A 21,848-nucleotide genomic window follows, 5' to 3' on the forward strand; every position below is an offset into this window, starting at 1 on the left:
AAATAGAATTAGTAAATTAGAAAAGGAAAATAAATCCTTAAAAAATGAAAATGGTTAAGTGGGAAAAAATTACATAGAACAAAATAACTCATTTAAAAATTCAATTGGACAATTACAAAAAGAAATAAAAAATAAATGAAGAAAATAATTCATTAAAAATCAGAATTGAACAAATGAAAATGAATGACTGGAAGAGACACAAAGAATCAGTCAAGCAAAACCAAAAAAAAAAAAAAAAAAAAAGAAAGAAAAAGAAAAAATAGAAAACAATGTTAAATACCTACTTGGGAAAACAACAGACCTGGAACAGATCTAGGAGAGATAATCTGAGGATTACTGGACTTTGTAAAAATCAGGATTAAAAAAAAAGAGCCTAGACACTATTTTTCATGAAATCCTCAAAGAGAATTGCCCAGATGTTATAGAAACAGCAGTTAAAATAGACATTGAAAGAATTCATAGATCACTTACTGAAAGAGATTCCAAAATCAAAATTCCAAGAAATATTGTGGCTAAATTCCAGACCCATCAAACCAAATTAAAAATAGTACAAATAGTCAGAAAAAAAACAAAAAAAAAACAAAAAAAAAAACAATTCAAATACCAAGGAACCACAATAAGGATCACTCAGGATCTAGCAGCATTGACTCTAAAGGATCAAAGGGTCTGGAATTTGATATTCTGAAAGGCTAAAGATATTGATATGAAGCCAAGAATAACTTATCTAGCCAAAATGAGCATTTTCTTCCAGGGAAGAAGATGGACATTCAATGAAATTGGTGAATTCCATTGATTTCTGACGAAAAAAACAAACAAACAAACAAAAAAAACTCTTGAGAACTATATCCTGTTATGAGTATACATAAAGAGTTCATGTATAATTTGGTTTTACTGTTGTAATATAAAAAAGGATCTAGAAGTGGAAAGGAAATTATACAACAAAATGGGAAAAATGGAAGCACTACATCTCAGGAAGAGGCAAAGGAAACCTATTATATCTGAAGGAAAGAAGGGAGGAGGATGAACATAGTGTGAATCTTACTCTCATCAGAATTTGCTCAAAGAGAAAATATTAGACATATTTGGTTTAGAAAGAAACTTCTCCCGCCTCATTGAAAAGTAGGAGGGGAAAAAAGCAAGGAAAGGAGTAGGCTAAAAAGGAGAGAATGCAGAAATTGTAAGGGAAAGGTTTAAGAAAAGGGGAGGTACTCTAAGGGGTGGAGGGATCCTAAAGAGGGAGTGCTGCAGGAGCCAAGTGGTGCTCATAAATTTAATTCTATGGAGAGCATAAGGAAAAAAGGAAAGAGAAAAGAATAATCTGGGGTTAGCAACATGGCATGAAATACGGAATTAGTAATTTTAACCATAAATGTGAATGGGGTAAACTCCCCCATTAAGCGTAGGTGGTTAGTAGAGTGGATTATAAGTCAGAATCCTACAATATGTTTTTTACAGGAAATACACTTGAAGCAGGGCATACAGCATAAAGGTAAAAGGCTGGAGCAGAATTTACTATGCTTCAGGTGAAGGAAAAAAAAGCAGGATTAGCCATCTTGATCTCAGATCAAACAAAACCAAAAACTGATCTAATTAAAAGAGATAAGGAAGGGCACTATAACTTGCTAAAGGGTAATATAGATAATGAAGCAATATCAATAATAAACATATATACACTAAGTAGTATAGCATCTAAATTCCTCAAGGAGAAGTTAAGAGAGTTGCAAGAAGAAATAGACAGCATAACTATAATAGTGGGAGATCTTAACCTTGCACTCTCAGGACTTTATAAATCAAATCATAAAATAAATAAGAAAGAAGGTAAAGAGGAAGATAAAATACTAGAAAAGTTAGGTATGATAGATCTTTGGAGAAAACTAAATGGAGACCAAAAGGAGTACACTTTCTTTTCATTAGTTCATGGAACCTATACAAAAATTGATCATATAGTAGGACATAAACACCTCAAATTCAAATGAAGAAAGGCAGAAATAGTAAATGTATCCTTTTCAGATCATGATGCAATAAAAATTACATTCAATAAAAAGACAGGGGAAAACAGACCAAAAAATAAGTGGAAACTAAATAATCTCATCCTAAAGAATGATTGGGTGAAACAGCAAATCATAGATACAATTAATAACTTCACCCAAGAGAATGACAATAATGAGAAGTGATACCAAAATGTGTGGGACGCAGTCAAAGTGGTAATAAGGGGAAATTTTATATCACTAAAGGCCAAATTGAATAATATAGAGAAAGAGAAAATAAATGAATTAGGCTTGCAACTAAAAAAGCTAGAAAAAGAGGAAATTAAAAGCCCCCAATAAAACACAAAGCTAGAAATTCTAAAAATAAAAGGAGGCATTAATAAAATTGAAAGTAAAAAAATTTTTTTTTGAATTAATAAAACTAAGAGTGGCTTCTACAAAAAAAAAAAAAAACCAACAACAACAAACTAGATAAATTCTTGGTAAATTTGAAAAGAAAAAGGAAAGAGGAAAATCAAATTGTTAACCTTAAAAAATGAAAAGGGAGAACTTTCCACTACTGAAGAGGAAATTAGAGCTATAATTAGGAGTTATTTTGCTCAACTTTATGCCAAAAAATTTGATAACTTAAACGAAATGGATGAATATCTTCAAAAATATAGTTTGCCCAGAGAAAAAATCCCCAGGACCACAAGGATTGACATGTGAATTCTACCAAATAATTAAAGAACAAATAACTCCAATGCTATATAAACTATTTTTAAAAATAGGGAATGAAGTAATCCTACCAAATTCTGTTTATGACACAGACATGGTATTGATATCTAAACCAGGTAGTACGAAAACAGAAAAAGAAAATTATAGACCAATCTCCCTAATGAACATTGATGCAAAAATCTTAAATAAAATATTAGCAAAATTATTAGAGAAAATCATCCCCAGTATAATACACCATGACCAAGTAGGATTTGTATTAGGAATGCAGGACTAATTCAATATTAGGAAAACTATTAACATAATTGACTATATCAATCACCAAATTAACAAAAACCATACGATCATCTCAATAGATGCAGAAAAAACATCAGATAAAAACCAATACCCATTTATATTAAAAACATTAGAGAGTATAGGAATAAGTAGACTTTTTCTTAAAATAGTCAGTAGCATCTATTTAAAACCATTAGTAAGCATCATATGCAATGGGTATAAACAGGAACCATTCCCAATAAAATCAGAAGTGAAACAAGGTTGCCCACTATAACCATTGCTATTCAATATTGTATTAGAAATGCTAGTTTCAGCAATGAGATGAAAAAGAGATTAAAAGAATTAGAGTAGGTAATGAGGAAAGCAAATTATCACTCTTTGCAGATGATATGATGGTATACTTAGAGAACTCCAGATATTCCACTAAAAAGCTATTAGAAATAATTCACAATTTTAGCAAAGTTGTAGGAAACAAAATAAATCCACAGAAATCCTCAGCATTTTTAAACATCACTAAGAAAATCCAACAGGAAGAGATACAAAAAGAAATTCCATTTTAAATAACTGTCAATAGTATAAAATATTTGGCAATCTATCTGCCAAAAAAAAGTCAGGAACTACATGAGCAAAACTACAAAACACTTTCCACAAAAATAAAGTCTAAACAATTGGAAAAATATTAAGTGCTCTATGCTAGGCCAAGTGAATATTAAAAAAATGACAATACTACCTAAACTAATCTATTTCTTTAGTGCTATACTAATCATGCTCCGAAGAAACTATTTTAATGTCCTAGAAAAAATAACAACAAAATTCATCTGAAAGAACAAAGGGTCGAGAATTTCAAGGGAACTAATGAAAAAAAAAATCAAATGAAGGATGGCCTAGCTATACCTGATCTAAAACTATATTATAAAGCAGCAGTCATCAAAACCATTGGGTATTGTCTAAGAAATAGACTAGTTGGTCAGTAGAATAGGTTAAGTTCACAGGACAAAATGGTGAGTAACTGTAGCAATGTAGTATTTGATAAACCCAAAGACCCCAACTTTTGGGATAAGAATTTACTATTTGACAAAAACTGCTGGGAAAATTGGAAATTAGTATGTCGGAAACTAGGCATTGACCCACACTTAATATGATACACCAAGATAAGATCAAAATTGGTTCATGATTTAGGCATTTAAAATGAGATTATAAATAAATTAGAAGAACATAGGATAGTTTACCTCTCAGACTTATGGAGGAGGGAAGAATTTGTGATTAATAAGGATTAGGGATCATTATTCATCACAAAATAGAAAATTTTGATTATAGCAAGTTCAAAAGCTTTTGTACAAACAAAACCAATGCAGACAACAATAGAAGGGAAGCAATAAACTGGGAAAACATTTTTACCATTAAAAGTTCTGATAAAGGCCTCATTTCCAAAATATATAGAGAATTGACTCTAATTTATAAGAAATCAAGCCATTCTCCAATTGATAAATGGTCAAAGGATATGAACAGAGAATTTTCAAATGATGAAATTGAAACTATTTCTACTCATAATAAAAGGTTTTCCAAATCATTATTGATCAAAGAAATGCAAATTAAGACAACTCTGAGATACCACTACATAAATTGTCAGATTGGCTAAAATGACAGGAAAAGACAATGCAATTTGTTGGAGAGGATGTGGGAAAACTGGGACACTGATGTATTGTTGATGGAGTTGTGAACGGAATTCAACCATTCTGGAGAGCAATTTGAAACTATACTCAAAAATTTATTAAACTCTTTATACCTTTTGATCCAGAAGTGTTACTAATGACCTTATATCCCAAAGAGATCTTAAATAAGGGAAAGGGACCCGTATGTGCACGAATGTTTGTGGCAGCCCTTTTCATAGTGGCTAGAAACTGGAAATTGAATGGATGCCCATCAATTGGAGAATAACTGAGTAAATAATAGTATATGAATTTATATATAGTATAGGAAGTTATAAAATATTATTTTCTGTAAGAAATGACCAACTGGGTTAATACAGAGAGGCTTGGAGAGACTTACATAAACTGATGCTAAGTGAAATGAGCAGAACCAGGAGATCATTATACACTTCAACAACAATACTATATGAGGATCAATTCTGATGGAAGTGGCTATCTTCAGCAATGAGATGATCCAAATCCATTCCAATTGATCAGTGATGAACAAAGTTAGTTACACCCAGTGAAAGAACACTGAGAAATGAGTATGGACAAAAACATAGCATTTGTACTCTTTGTTTTGTTGTTTGCTTACATTTTTGTTTTTCTTCCCAGATTGTTTGTACCTTCTTTCTAAATCTGATTTATCTTGTGTAACAAGATAATTGTATAAATATGTACACATATATTGTATTTAACATATACTTAAACATGTTTAACATGTATGGGACTGCTTGCCATCTAGAGGAAGAGGTGGAGTGAAGGAGGGGAAAATTTGGAACAGAAGTGTTTTCAAGGTCAATGTTGAAAAATTATACATGCATATGTTTTAATTATATAAAAAGCTGTAATAATAAAAAAATAGAGAAATGGGAGCCACATGCCAGTGATTTCTGGAGATCTAATTCAGACTTGTAGAATGAATCTCTTCATGTTAGAGGATGATGATGATACAAGGAGAATGAGAGGCAGTTACTGTTCTCTGACCTCTCCACTGAGAGTTAGTTGCATTATCTGACCTCTCTCCTCTTCCCTCTGACTCCAATTTATTTCATTTCCAGTCCACAAGCAAACCTGTTCAGTAAAGGCTGCTTTGCAACTCCTTCAGATGTTATGATCCACAGCTGAGGAGACTTTCAGAGAATTGACCAGACCCTTCATTTAGGCATGGTCCTCTTTTTTTTTTTTTTTTTAATTAGTAGCCATTTATTTACAGGTTATATGTATGGGTAACTTTACAGCATTGACAATTGCCAAACTTCTTGTTCCAATTTTTCCTCTCTTACCCTCCACCCCCTCCCCCAGATGGCAGGATGACCACTAGATGTTAAATATATTAAAATATAAATTAGATACACAATAAGTATACATGACCAAACCATTATTTTTGCTGTACAAATAGAATCAGACTCTGAAATATTGTACAATTAGCTTGTGAAGGAAATCAAAAATGCTGGTGGACAAAAATATAGGGATCGGGAATTCAATGTAATGGTTTTTAGTCATCTCCCAGAGTGCCTTTCACTGAGCATAGCTGGTTCAGTTCATTACTGCTCCATTGGAAATGATTTGGTTGATCTCATTGCTGAGGGTGGCCAGGTCCATCAGAACTGGTCATCATCTAGTATTGTTGTTGAAGTATATAATGATCTCTTGGCCCTGCTCATTTCACTCAGCTTCAGTTCGTGTAAGTCTCTCCAGGCCTTTCTGAAATCATCCTGTTGGTCATTTCTAACAGAACAATAATATTCCATAATATTTATATACCACAATTTATTCATCCATTCTCCAACTGATGGGCATCCACTCAGTTTCCAGTTACTAGCCCCTACAAAAAGGGTTTAGGCATGGTCCTTAACAATTAACTATCTAATGTCATTAATTAATGACACATGTTAGGAGACTATCAGTTTCATAGATAAAACAAAATAAGCAATTAGTTTAATTATATCATAGAACATATTCCAACTTTTTAACAGACTTTTAATTTAAATGTAATGATGTTATTATGAAAAACAAACAAAAAACCTTGATAGAGAATACTTTTATTTATAATGTGCTACAGATGTGTGAAATGAATGTATGAAATGTTCAAATACTTACAAATAGATGAATTGGAAAAAGCTAGAATAAAGCCTAGACTAGAGAATTTATTGCTCAATTGGAAGGTAAACAAATATCATAGCCTATATATGCAAAAAAATGTAAATTATATCTCAGAACACAGGGAAAAGACCATTAAATCTATTCATGGTTTTCTCTTTCTCAAGGTAGAATGAATATCCAATCACTCTTAAATGCCTTCAAAGTATGCCAACCAACTGCTTTATGGATAAGTGAGGATGCCAGAGAAAGAAAGTCATGTTTCATCCCAATGTCCTTGGCATCTTTTCAGTCTTTAAAATAGGAGAAATGTTATTTTTTCATGTTCTAACAAATGGATTTAACTACTTTCCTAAATATGAAAGTGTTTTCATCTGCCATATTAATAGCTGATCTGAGGTACAGATTGAAAAGCAGCCTAGATATTATCTTGCACTATATAATTACACATAGCATTTAAAGAGCACTAAGAGTTTGTCATCAGTAAAGAAGAAAACATCTAATTTGGAACTCATAAAATGTTCATGTTAAATGCCCCCCCCCCAATACTGCAGGAAATGGAGTTTTATTAACAATTTAAATGTCCTTTTTAAAAAAATTTTGATGTTACAGAAGACTAATGTCCCAGAGTTTAGGATTGAGTGTCAAATGGTGGCACTCTATTTAAGGGCCCAGAAAGTACAATTTGGAGTTTATGGTTCATGTAAAAGAATTTTATAAAAAAAAAGTGAATGATTAGGAAAATATAATTTCTGTGTTTTATTTTAATGTGCTTGATTTTTTCCCCCTATACTTACCTTGGCAACTTTAAATTTATAGAATAAAAATAAATTAGAATGAATTTGTACATGGTTTCTGGTCTCCTAATTTTATAACATCTTTATTTTTAATAGAAAATTTTCCCTTGCAATGGGAATTTTTCTTTCCAGTTCATTAATCTGCAGTGGAGATTAAGTGTTTTCATGTATTAACATTGAGAAGGAAATAACTTAATTTTAAAAACATATTTGGAAGAGTAAATATATGCTATATTTTCCCTCAATTACTTTTCTTGTAATTGTCAATTATGAATGATTAAATAGTAACAGAATAATTTACTAAAATTGGAAGAATTAAAAACTTAATTCTTAACAATTTTTAGTAAATAAATTCTTTAATAAAATTAAAATTGTGCATTCATTATTTGTGAATTCAAAAGGTTGACTTACATTGACTGGTTAGCTGTTTAAGTAAATTGATCAAATAAGCAATTAGTAATTATTTCTATGGACATACTAATATATACATTATGATGTAAAGTGAAAAATAGTAGTCACCAAGGTTTCTGTTAGTCTTTTTTGATGTTAACCAGGTATACGAGCTGGGGAAAATAATTGACCTATCAGGGTTTTAGATTTTAGTATTTTAAAGGGAGGGAGTTGGCCTATGGGTGTTTTAGATTACTTTTGGAAACAACAGATTTTTAATTGATCAAACTTCAGTTTTATATGATTGTATCCAAATTGAATATATAAGGCTCCTTTTATTAGAGAATTGATTGTATAAAGTACATGCTACTTTACATAATGATTGTCTTCATTGTATTTTGATTGATAATGTCTGTCCTCTTGATAAAAATGGCTTCATAATATCTTTACTTCAATTGTAGAGAAACTAGACCAGATATACTATAGAATTCACATCATAGTTTTCATTAAACAAATCGATTTGACAATTGATTAAGAAAATTTTATTTTTTGTTACCTGAAAATAAGATGGTAAAAAAAAATCATTCTTTCTGAGATTAATTCTCTTTGAGAGGTTATAAAGTCTAAGATTTCTTTTTTTAATGGCAGGGATTTTTTATTCTCAAAATTCATACCAAGATAGTTTTCCACATTCACTGTTGGAAAATCTTGTATTTTAAATTTTTCTCCCTCCCTTCCCCCCAGCCCTCCCCTAGACAGCAAGTAATCCAATATATGTTAAATATATATAATTCTTCTATACATACTTTCACATTTAACATTCTGCAAAGAAAAATCAGATCAAAAAAGAAAAAAGTAAGAAAGAAAAAAATCAAGCCAACAACCAACACAAAAAGTTAAAATACTATGTTGTGATCCACATTCAGTCCTGACAGTCCTCTTTCTGGATTCAGATGGCTCTCTCCATCACAAACCTATTGGAATTGGCTCAAATCATCACATTGTTGGAAAGAGTCACATCAATAAAATTTATTTTCATGCAAAGCTCACTTTAAAAAAATAAAAATTAAGGTGGGTGAATGTGTGGTTTAAATCTATTGTAACCATTCTTCTTTCTTATTTGACAAAGGAATAGAATGGGGAGTTGAAGGAACCATCACATATTTATCAACATATTTATCAACATTTAACTTATTAAGTGCCTACTACATTCCAGGCATATGTAGAAAGAAAGCTCTATACTAGATAAATAGGAAGTATTAACAGAGAGAAAGCAGTACAATTGACAGGGGTTGTAGAAAGCTTCCAATACAAGAGGTAACTTAAAGAAAGCCAGGGAAGTCAATAGGTAAAGCTGAGGTGGGAGAGTGTTTAGACATTGAAAATTGGTTTAAAAAAATGTTTGCAACACAGAGATGGATTATCTTATTTGCATAACAACATGGAAGAGCTGTATGTGTAGAGGAGTAAAGCAGAAGATGACTGCAAATATATATGGGGCTAGACTATGAAGCCCTTTTAATGCCTAACAGAGCACTTTGTATTCAAATACATAGCAGATAGGTAAGTCACTGAATTTTACTGAGTATATGGTGAAATGTTGACAAAGTAAAATCTGTGCCAAAAAATCATTTTACTGGCTAAGTGGAGGATAGATTGGAGGGTAAGGACTTGAAGCAAGCAGATACATCTACCAGAAAGGCACTTTTTGCAATTACCTAGGCATGAGGTGTTGAGGGTCTATTCTAGCATCATTGTAACATCAAAGAAGAGAAGGCAACATATTTGAGAGATATAGCAAAGATGAAATTTATAGGCCTTTTCAATAGATTGAATATAAAGGTGAGAAGTAGGAATGGGAGTCAGATTTAGCTGAGTCCAGAAAGACCATTTAGGTTTTGAGTCCTAGGGGATAGGGGATAGAAGGGGATAGAAGAATGATATTGTCCTAAATTGTAATAGAGTAGAATTAGCAAATCAAATGAGAGCAGAATGCTTCAGGGATTGAATTAGTGTGTCATAAAATAACAGAAACATTTGCTCTTGAAAATGTTCTCAATGTTCTCATTACTTATCTTTTTCCAAGATGCAGAACTCAATTCATATTTCAGACTTAGTCTCATGAAATAAAGACCTTATTTTTAACCTCATTTTATCATAGTATCATAGTATCTATGATATCATAGATATCATATCATATCATAGTTGTCAGAGATATTTGACTTTTCCCCTTGGTTAACAGCTATCATTCAGATCTAGCTAAATCATCAAGTAAAACTAGCAATTCCAGGCATACTAGGCAGCAACTGTTTTAAAGATTGATAGAGAGAAATGGTACAAGCCCCATAAATAGTAAGAGCAAATGCTCACAAAGATCTTTAGTACATTGACACAATCAGAGTAATGCAATACATTTGTTCTTTGGCCAAAAGTTGAAGAAGCCACAAACTTATTTGTCTGTATTTTCATTTGTGCCTAAATCATAACTTGGTGGCACATTAGGCTTTAGGGAAAGAACATTAAAATTTTCAGCATGCTCATTTACTATTTAGCCTGTGATTATAACAGTAAGTTACAGGGTTAATTTTACCACAGGTTGAGATTTCATTTCCCCAAATACAGGATAAATCAAATGCTTCAGGAAGAAGATAGTAAATTGGTACAGATGGTCATCCAATCTGTATTTGAAATGAGGAAAATTACAATGTAATAAGATAAAGGGTACATGCCAATAACTAACTCATACTTTAGCTTTGGTGATGTTGACTGAACACAATGAATATTAAAAATGTTAATTGCACTATATTACCAATTATACCAATTACAACAACATGCCCTGAATCTAATAGTAACAGTACTGTTGTAATGTTTATTAAAAAAAATCATTTCTGAAATTTCAAAAAAAATTGGGTAAACAAATGTTGCTTAAAGCCTAAGGAAGTTGATAATGTTTTGTGAGAGTAGCTTGGTTCAGGGGAAAGAGAACAGTGAATATGATTTTTAAAAAATCTAAACAATCCATTACATTTAAGACTGTATTTTTTTTCCTATGAAGCAAACCAGACAGGGTTCTCCATTGCCAAGTCATCAAGCAGCATTTCCAAAGAGAGTGGGATATTTCTACTTTGAAAAGTATATAAAGTAAAATCTACCTTAAATGCCAACATTATGTGCCATTTTTAGTATACTCTTTATGTACCATATTCTAATATTATGCAAATTAGTCTTATTTTAGTCATACTGAGTTATGTGCTGAAAGTTATTTCTTTCTGGCCCCTGAGGAATCATTTTATTTACAGCAGCATTATTATGTTCTATGTCTTCAGTACTCCAAAAGAATTAAACCAGCTTTCTGAAAGAGCTAACTACCTACAAAGGAATAAATCCTGCCCTAGGTGACTCAGTGAAGGAATGCTATTTTCTCTTTTTAATTTGGCAAAATACATTTACATCATTGTAGTTATTGTACATATTATTTTACTAGCTTTGCTTGTTTCACTTTACACCAGTTCATGTAAGTCTATCTCTACTTCTTTTTACTTTTTTATGTTCTATTATATTCAAATTGTAGAATTTGTTTAGCAATTCCTCAGTTTCTGGATGTATACTTCGTATTTAATTTTTTGTTATCATAAAAGTGCTTCTGTAAATATTTTATGTAAAAATGGTTTTGCTTTTTGTTAATGATAGACCGGTGCATATAGTTGAAAGTGGAATAATTGGATCAAAAGGAAAGTGTATTTTTGTAACTTTATCTACTTAATTATAAATTGTTTTCCATTACCACTTTACTAATTAACTAATAATATATTAGTGTGCCTGCCATTATACAATCTCTTCAATAAAGGCTATTCCTGTCTTTTTAATCTTTGCCAATTGCCTAGTTCTTAGATGAAACCTTAAGTTTGTTTTCACTTTCAGTTTTTTTATTATTTGTAACTTGGAATTTTCTGTTATATGATTGGTTGTAATTTAAATTTTCATTTTGAAATCTATATTTATCCTTGGACCATTTATCTACAAAGACATGGGTTATGATCCCATAGAGTTCTTTTTTGTTAGATATGTTGTGAGGGTATGTATGTGAGTGTATATATATTTGTTATAGATGTTATCAGATATTCTTAATAAAAAGGTGTTTTGCCAGACTTTACCCAGATGCTTTTTGATTGTTTATTTATTTGGTATAATTTGATTTGGCATAATATAATATGGTATAATTTTGATTATTTTTTTAAAATTATGAATATGCCTTTTTAAAATCCAAACAATGATGTTGGTGAAATACAGGATTCATCAATTTATGGCAGATTAAGAACAATCCATACTGCCCTGTCAAAGAGGATAAAGGTAATTGCTTAAAAACAACAACAACAACAACAACAACAAAAACTCCTTAGAGGGTAGATTAAACTGATTAAACATTTACAAAAAATACTGCTGATCCAAAAAGAAACTCATTTTATAAAGCAGTGGTAAAGAATAACCATAACCACTGGACATCACAAATGTAGCTAAAAGAGAATTATCTTCAGAAAGGACCTAAGAAATTCCTAAGATACAAGAGGGAAATCAAAAGACTGGATAGTATGCACATTAATTTGACAATCAACAGATTAACACAGAAGCACCAAAGGACAGACTCATTCAGATTTACAGAAATGTAGGAGTTTTTTGATAGACTCTGAATCAAGTTGTTTCCACATAAATTACAGAAAGAAAACACAGCCTTATTGATACAGCAGGTTTTTTTTGTTTTTTGTTTTTTTAATGAAGTAGTAGACATTATCATATATTGCTGTAGTTTGGGAGAAAACAACCACAAACATAATAGATAAAGTTGGGAGCTGCATTTGTCCATCAAATTTTTACTATCCATATATTTTAAAAATATGATAAATACTTGTTCTACATATACAAACATATACAAAATGCCCTTAAAACAAAACAAAACAAACAAAAACATTTTTGAGTCTGTTATGCTTTGAAATTATGTGTGTAACATAGCTTAGATTGTGCATAAAAACTGAAAATTTATTAACTCTTGAGGTCATTAATTCAAGGTAAAAATGAATTTAAAATATTATTTTTATGAAAGACATTTTTTTTATTCATAATATAGGTTCCCTGAATCAGCAAAATATGTAACACATTGGTTTAATAATTTTTACTATTTAATCCAATGTAATTTAATAAATACATTCCAATTCAACATATATTTACATGCCTTTTATATGAAAATGATTGTATTGGGTTGCAAGTATTGAGTATTATAAAATAATTTTTGTTCCCTAATTCAAAACCAATATTGTCTATTGGTTCACAATCATATTTCCAAATAGAAATGGGAAAATGAGACAGGTAAAGGCCATCTGATTTGTTTTTCCTCTGTGACAGATGCCTAAGAGTGCCTGCTCTTTTTTTAGGATAGCTGCACAACTCCAAAGAACTCTACTGGCAGAAATCAGCACATTATACTTTACATCTACCTTGCCTCATTGAAATGAACCAAAGGGGGCATGTTTCTCACTTGCAACTCATTTTCTGTCAGAAAATGTTTCAGAAAATCAAAATTGGCAACTTTCAATATTTTCTGAAGCCAAGAAGATTATCTGAACATGAAGACGGCATGAGAAACCTGAGATCAAAAGTAATGACAATTTTAATTATAATTTCTTCTTTGCTAAAATTACAATTCTGAGCAAACTTGGGATGGTGGGGAGGGATGAAAAGATGCAAAGTTTGACTCCCAAAATCTCAATCATTTTTGTTCTGTGAATTCTTCTCTTTACTCTTTTAGTCTTATCTTCTAGATGGCCTCTAGTTCCCACAAAATATTCTGGCTTCTGAGCATCTTCTATGTTTATCTGTCCCCCTTATTCGTCATCCAATGAAATTGATGCCTGTCCTTTGTCCTTTCTGTACTCCTACTGTTAATATCTTTATTCTTTTTTTTTTTTTGTTAAAATATTGACATACGAGATTAGCCATAGTGATTCATTAATTCATATCAAAATGTCAATGGTTAATGATGACAATGTAAATTTTGATTAGTGCATGTTCAGTTTAATAGGGAATTCTGAAAAGCGATGATTAACAACAACAACAACAAAAAGAATGGATTTTTAAGTCAGGGATTTTCAACTTGGATTCCAGTAATATTTGTATTTTATTATTTTGACAGCTATTCTGGTATAATTGTTTTTCTTTGTAAATACATGCATTTTGTTTTATACACCTAAACATGATTGTGACAAAATGTTTATAGATTATAATTTTATCAATTTCCCTAAAATTATTCTACTAAAAAAATCAATTATTTTATAAAACTAGTTAATAAGGACAATGAAAGTCTTCTAAAGATTATTTAGGGAGAAACTGGGGAATATGTAGGCTTGAAAGAAATTTTAAAATTTTCAATGTTCCCATTATTAATTACATTTCAAAACATATCAAGCAAATGTGATTGCAGCCGTTTGTATATTAACAGTTTGGAATATCCCTTGTATACAGAAGTCACAATCTCTCTACAATTTATGTACTTGAAGAATTGTCCGAGACTAGAATTCGTTACTAGTTTAACTATCATCCTAGCACTAATAAATGCCAGAGGAAGAACTTGCATCTAGTTTTTCCTTACTTATAATTTTGATACTCTATACACTATGCCAATGAAATTGCAAAGGTTGTTTACTCTTCTTTATATAGAAAAGTTAGTAATATATCATTTTGGAATATATTTTCTTTCTGCCTCTGCTGTTTAGAAATTCAAAATCTCAAACTAGCCAAAGTATGACATATTTCCTACCTTGTTTCATTGCCTGTATTGTGAGGGGGGAAAGTTACTGTCATTGGATAAGATGGTTCTGCTGCTCTCCTTTCTTTCATGCTGTTACGGATGATCAGAGATAATAAAAAAAAGTATTTACCACATTATATGCTCGCCATTAAGATAGAACTTTTCTATTTTAAAAAGTATTGAGCATCAATGAGTTCAACTGCAGTCCAGAACTGTACTTCTGAAAATCATCTTTGTTCCCTAGTTGGAAAGTATATTCCTTGTTGTCTGCTTTATATGTAATACTTGCACACAAGCTTTGAATTTTACTCTGAGAATTGATTTTTTAAAATATCAAAACCATTTATATCCCTGAGATAACACTCAAGTACTGCTACTGCTATTTTTTTTTCACCAAAGCAAAGCTAATAAATGTGAAATCCTCTCGCCACACTCAAGATATCAAGGTAAGGAGGATGCGTTTGAAAAATTGCTCTAATACATCAGAAAATATAAAAATCAATAAGCTATAAAAGCTAAAAAGCTTCTTCAATTTTGTCTCCTTATTGCTCAGTGTAGGTGGCCGGGTCCCTGAGAATAGTCCAAGGTTGAAAACATTCTGTTACACATAGAGTTGTATATTGCAGCAAAAATGTGATGTCCCCTTCAAGAATGTGGGAGTGCATATTTGGGAAAGAAAAGGGAGGTAAGAATGGCCTTTGGGTTCTTCTTCATTTGTGTGAGAGTTAGTAAATGCACTTGAAAAATCAGGCAGCCATTAATGTGGGTTTTGTCATTTTGGAGTGAGAATAAAATAGCCCTCGTCTGAAAAGTGTTTTCTACTTCCCTCTCTGCATCTGCTATTTTTCAAGCACAGGATAAACAAGATTATTTATGTCAGCATTCACTAATATAATACTATTGGAGAAAAGAATAAAATATGTGGAGTTCCTCATGCTAAGTAAACCACTGATTTTTCTTATGAAAATAACCTGAAAATGAGAATCTCAGAGAATCAAAAACTATCCAAAAAATGTAAAATTAGATTCATTTCAAATAGGGATCTATTACCTCTTGTGAATGGAGAAATTTGAAGGTGACCAGGATTATTCAAATTTTGTTTCCAAGTATTACACTTGGGTATTGAAAGTCAATGTCACACATAGAATGGGTTAGAAAAGGGCAGTGAGCAGTTATCTTGGAACTCTGAAGACTTAATGCATGGTAACTTAATAGAGGAGGCAGCTAGATGGCACAGTATGTAGAATGCTGGAGCTGGAGTCATAAAGACTCATTTTTCTGAGTTCAAATCTGGTCTCAGGCACTTTCTAAATGTATGATCTGATCAAATCACTTTGCCTCAGTTTGCTCGTCTGTAAAATCAGCTGGGAAACAAAATAGCAAACTGTTCCAGTATCAAAGTGCAATAGAAACCAGTAGTTTTATGGAACAGACAAAAATGTTTTAAGAATAGTTTTTGATTCTCTGAAGTCCTCATTTTTAGGTTATGCTCATAAGAAAAACCAGTGCTTTACTTAGCATGAGGCACTCCACATATTTTTTTTTCTTTTTTCCAATAGTGTTATATTAGTGAATGCTGACATAAAAAAAATACATGTGACCATGGGCTGTCTTAAGAGGATAATAACATCCAGCAATTGTACTTTGCCCTGCTTGGACCTCTTCTGAAATATTGTATTTAGTTCAGAGTGACATGGTTTAAAGACAATGATACACTATAGAAGATCCATTAGAAGATCATAAAGATGGTAAAGGGTCTCAAGTCAATTACAAAATAATCAGTATCCCTTATTTTATTCCTTACATCTGCATTGTGCCATATAATCAAATGCTGACTCTTGTTACAACATTGTAAGTAATTATATTATGGAAAAAGTATGTAATTGCTGAATTATGCCTTTCCTTCGTATTTTACAAGTTTCTTGCTTCCTCCTTCCCTCCCTCCCTCCCTTTCTCCCTTCCTTCCTCCTCTGTTCCTTTCCTCGCTTCGCTTCCATCCTTCCTTCCTTTTTTCCCTTCCTTCTTCCCCCAATTCCTTCCTTCTTTCTTTTCTCTTTCTTTCTTTGCTGTTTCCTTTCTTCCTTCCTTCTTTCGTTCCTTCTTTTTTCCTTGTTTCCTTTGCTTCTTTCCTTCATTAATTCCTTCCTTCTTTTTCTTTAATTAATTTTTAATTTTATTATTTTTTTTTCATTCAATACAAACTTTTGCAGGTTACCCTTACATGGTAAGAAGTGTTCAGTGATAAATAATTAAGCAAATTCTTTCAGCATAATGACATCATTTGAAAATGCATTTAATGTTACAAAATTTTTCTCTCTTCCCCATGTCTCTATTTTAAATATTAATTTATTAGCAAAAAATTCTATTTTGTCTCCCTCTAAACTCATTCCCATTATAAAAGAGAGAAAAGAGAAATAAATTTCTTGAAACAATATGCATGATTAAGCAAAATGAATTCCTATTTTATGAATGCTTATATATATACGTGTATATATACATTAATGCATGCATATGTATTTGTGTGTATTATGCATGTCTCATTCCATATTTTAAATGTCACCTATTTGAGAAGAGGTAGATTGTATAGCTCTTCATTGGGACTTTGTAATTATGGATGATCTTTTTATTGATTATATTTCTTTCAGATACCAAAGTTTATGCTTTTGAAATGTTACAATTATACATATCATTCTACTAGTTCTGCTCATTTCATTCTTCAGTGGGTTGTAAAATTGTTCATTTTTACAATGTTGATTTTATAATAGAAATTGTTCTCCAGGCTCTACTTACCTCACTCTGCATTAGTTCATAAAAGTCTTTCCCATGTCTCTTTAAAATCATATATTCCTAACTTCTTAAATAACTTCATTATATTCATAATTCTTACTATATCCAAGTCCAGCATTCTATCTACTATGTCATCTAGCTTTTTGTGTTAAAGATTCATAATTGCATTTGTTTTAAATTTTACTTAAGACCACTAGTCAGTAACAATGATGATTATAGTCTGAGAGTTATAACTGGCTGAGAATTATAGTTAAAACATATACAATGCAAGTAACAAAAAAAACATTATTTCTATAGGAAAGAGAGATCTAGTAGCTGGGCAAAAGTAAAAGACTGATAGATCCCTTTGTCTGAGTTCAAAACCTATAGGATATAACCAGAAATTGATGTTTAAATGCTAATATATAGATGTAGATAATTTATTTATCTATCTATTTACATTTAAATCCATCCATCTATTATCTATCTATATCTATATCTATATCTATATCTATACCTATATCTATATCTTAAAATTTAGACCTTGGGGATAAATGTGTGGCATTCTTCCAAAATTAGCAGAGTAGCAGGAAATTTTCCCCTTGTCCCCAAATAGTTCTTTGAAAAATGTTTTAAAATTGTACTAACATTAATACTGATGGGGAAATCCAAAACAAATTCTTAGAGCAATTTCTTTCTGCAGAGGTAAACGCTGGGATAGAGACAAAGAGATCTGCATGCATTGGAAATAAAGGGAAAAGTTTCCAGGACAAATACCCCCATACAGCAAGAGACAGTATGAACTTAGGGTAAGATTTGCATTCCAATATCACGTTCCTTGATAAAGAGTTGCCTTAAGTCCTAGGTTGTTAAGTGAGAGAAGCAAGCAGCAGCAGTGTGGTTCAGATCCCTAGGGCCACAGCAGGATTTCAACCCCAGTTCTTAGCTCATTCTAACTACACAGGAATATCTACAACAACAATACCAGATCAAATGGGAACTTACAGTACAATTCCTTTGAACTAATAGAGCGACTCAACTGGCTACAAGTAACAAAATCCAATGTTGCCCTCACCTTAATCCAGGTCAGGAACTTGTAAAATATGAAGGAGAGGAGTAGTTCAGCAATCAGACTTGTCTTTGGATCAGAACAGTTTAGCAATATTGAAAGCTGGTAAGTCTCCAGCATGAGATATTCCTGAGACCTTGGAATAACCTAACATTCAATACCCACAAAAAGCAACAACAGATGTTTGCTTGCATTTTGTTTTCTTTATCAGGGTTTGTTTTCTTCTTGATCCGATTTTTCTTGTGCAGCAAGATAACTGTATAAATATGTATACATATATTGGATTTAACATATATTTTAACATATTTAACATGCATTGGACTACCTGCCATCTAGGGAAAGGGATGGGGGGAAGAAGGGGAAAATTTAGAAAATAATTTGGTTTTCCAAGGGTCAATGTTGAAAAATTACACATGAATGTTTTTGTACATAAAAAGCTTTCATAAAAATTTTAAAAAAGCAACAAAGGACCTTCATTTTGAAATAAGAAAAGTATGACTCAAAAGCAAACAATAAAAGAGCTCAACTCAAGAAAGATTTGAAGAACAGGATAATAACAACACAAAAGGAATCTCACTACAAAACAAAATAAACAACCAAACCAAAAACAACTCTATTATGGCAACACAAATGTTCAAGACAAAATTGGAAGAAGAAAATTATTCAAATATGTATAGCTAAAGTTTCAAAAACCTGCTGGTGCAAATTCAACTAGAACTCTTGAATGAATTGAAGCATGATGCTGTTTGATTTGATTTTATTCTTGTTTCAATATTTTAATAACAAGAATAAGAGTTATTGAAGAAACAATTGAAAGTAATTGACAGACTTTTTATCAGTGGTACAAAACATGGCTCATGCAAGAAATTTCCTGAAAATTAGAATTAACTGAGAAGAAATGAATGACTCTGTGAGATAATAAGGAATATTAAAATAAAGTCAAAATTCTGAAATAAAATAAAAATTTTCTCATATCAGAAGCAACTTCATTGGTAATAGTTCAAGAAAAAAGGATCAGTGGATAATATGAGAGCCATCATCAGAAAAAGAGCCTAGACAATATATTTCAAGAAATCAAAGAGTCAAAACAAATCAGAACAGCAATAAACCTCCCCAAATTTCTTAAGAACTAAGAGAAAAGATAGAAATAATTCACAGATGACATCCTAAATGATCCTTCCAAATGACAGTGCTCAGGAATACTTAAAATCTAGAGCTTATAGGTCAAAGAAAAAAAATGGTATGCATTCCAAATGAAAGAATTTGAATATCAAGGAGTCATAGTCAGGATTACATATAATCTACTAGTTATTACTTTAAAGAAAGTTAGCTTCAAATATAAGTATATTGCCATAAGTTAGCTTAGTTGTAATGCTATAAGGGGAAGGTAGACATTTAATTAAAACAGAAGCATTCCAAAGCATTTATGATTAAAATACCAGAACTGCAAAGAAATGGAAAGTTCAAATATACAACTATTAAGAGAAACTAAAAAGATAAACATAAGTTATCATTAGGGACTAAAAATACACAAACTCTTTAATTAATAATATAGAAAGAAGATATATAAGTTCCCTATAAACTCGATAATTATCAAGACTATAAAGATAGACAAAAGTCCTGGGAGTATTTCTGTCTTGATAATCTTTAAAAATAAATAAATAAAAAGGACTGAGAACATGAATACTCTGGGCAAGTTTATGGGAAATTATTTCATATAATCTGTGTGGGCATCTAAAATCCCACTTCTATTGGTAGAGTCCCCAAATCCTTCTAAATTCCAGTACCTTTACTCTATTAATTATTTTCTATGGATCCTGTATAAATAGAACCTTGCTCTATTGGCAATTGTTTTCATGTTGTCTTTTTCATTAGATTATAATTTCATAAATATTTATATCCCCAATGCTTAATACAGGACCTGACACATAGTAGTTGCTTAGTGAATATTTATTTATTGATTGTTCTTTCTCTAAATGTGAGAAAGGGTTTATGTGAAAAAGGGAGGAAGGAGAAAAAGGTGATTTTTGCTAACTGAAAAAAAAATTAAAGCAATTTTCTTTTTCTCTATCTATCTTTTCCTTTCTGGCTAACTCTGTTGCTGTTGCTCTATCTTTATCTTTCTCTTGGCCTAGAAATAAAAACATCATTTTTACATAGTTTGTTTTAAATTTCTGGCATTTTTAGTTATGAATATACTGTGACTTCCCTTTATGATTTTTAGACCTAGGAAAAGTAGGTATTTGGTTTAGCTTATTTTCCTATTTTCATGAATAAAGAGTTGCATATTTGTCTTTGAGCTATAATTCAAAGCAATCAATATATATTTTAATTTTATATGCTTAATAGATTTATACAAATCTTTTCAAATAAGAATTTTTGTGTGGGGGTTAATTTTATTTGATCTGCCAAGATGTACTCTCATGAAAGTCAAAAGACTCTAAGTTCATGAAATTTTTAGAACATGCATGTAGCTGGTATGATGACACTACCTATATCACTAAATGAGATAGGAATTCTCCCAGAAATGTCTTCCCCTGAACAAAGACTTGCCTCTGACAGATATTTTAAGATTTAGAAAATAGAGGAATTTTCTTTCTTCTTTCCTTCCTTCTTTCTTTGTTGTTTCTTTTTTTCTTTCTTCTTTCCTTCCTTCTTTCTTTGTTGTTTCTTTTTTTCTTTCTTTCTTCCTTCTTCCTTCCTTCCTCCCTCCCTGTTTCTTTCTCTCCCTCTCTCTATCTCTCTGTCTATCTCTGTCCCTTTCTTTCTCTTGAACATAGAGCCACAGAGTACCTAATACCAGAAATAATATTAATTATGAGCCATACATGTAAGTAGGAATGTAAACTCAAGTGTTACTTGTAATAGTTAACTGTTTTTCCTGTAATTTCTAAAGTTTCTGATGATTCTATTAAGCTCCATTCTTACATCAACAATCTAATGCAATTTTTCCACTTAAAAATGTCCCATTATCCATGTAAGCTTAATATGAACAATCTTTCTTTTCAAGCTTGGTCCCTCTTCTAACTTTCTATTTCTGTTAATATTGCCAGCCATCATTTTCCCAACGATCTGGAATCAAAACAAGAAGTCATTTTTAAGTCTTTTGTTTTTCTTGCCTCCTATATTCTTTTATGATCCAGGTTATATTGAATTCTTTGTTTTATAGTCTTTTTTATTTTGTGGTTTTCTTTCCCTTCCCAGTCCCAATACTCAGATCTTCTGGTACCTTAATTAATTTAAATAATGTCAATTGTA

The sequence above is a fragment of the Sarcophilus harrisii genome, chromosome 1, assembly GCF_902635505.1.
Source record: "Sarcophilus harrisii chromosome 1, mSarHar1.11, whole genome shotgun sequence".
Lineage (NCBI taxonomy): Eukaryota > Metazoa > Chordata > Mammalia > Dasyuromorphia > Dasyuridae > Sarcophilus > Sarcophilus harrisii.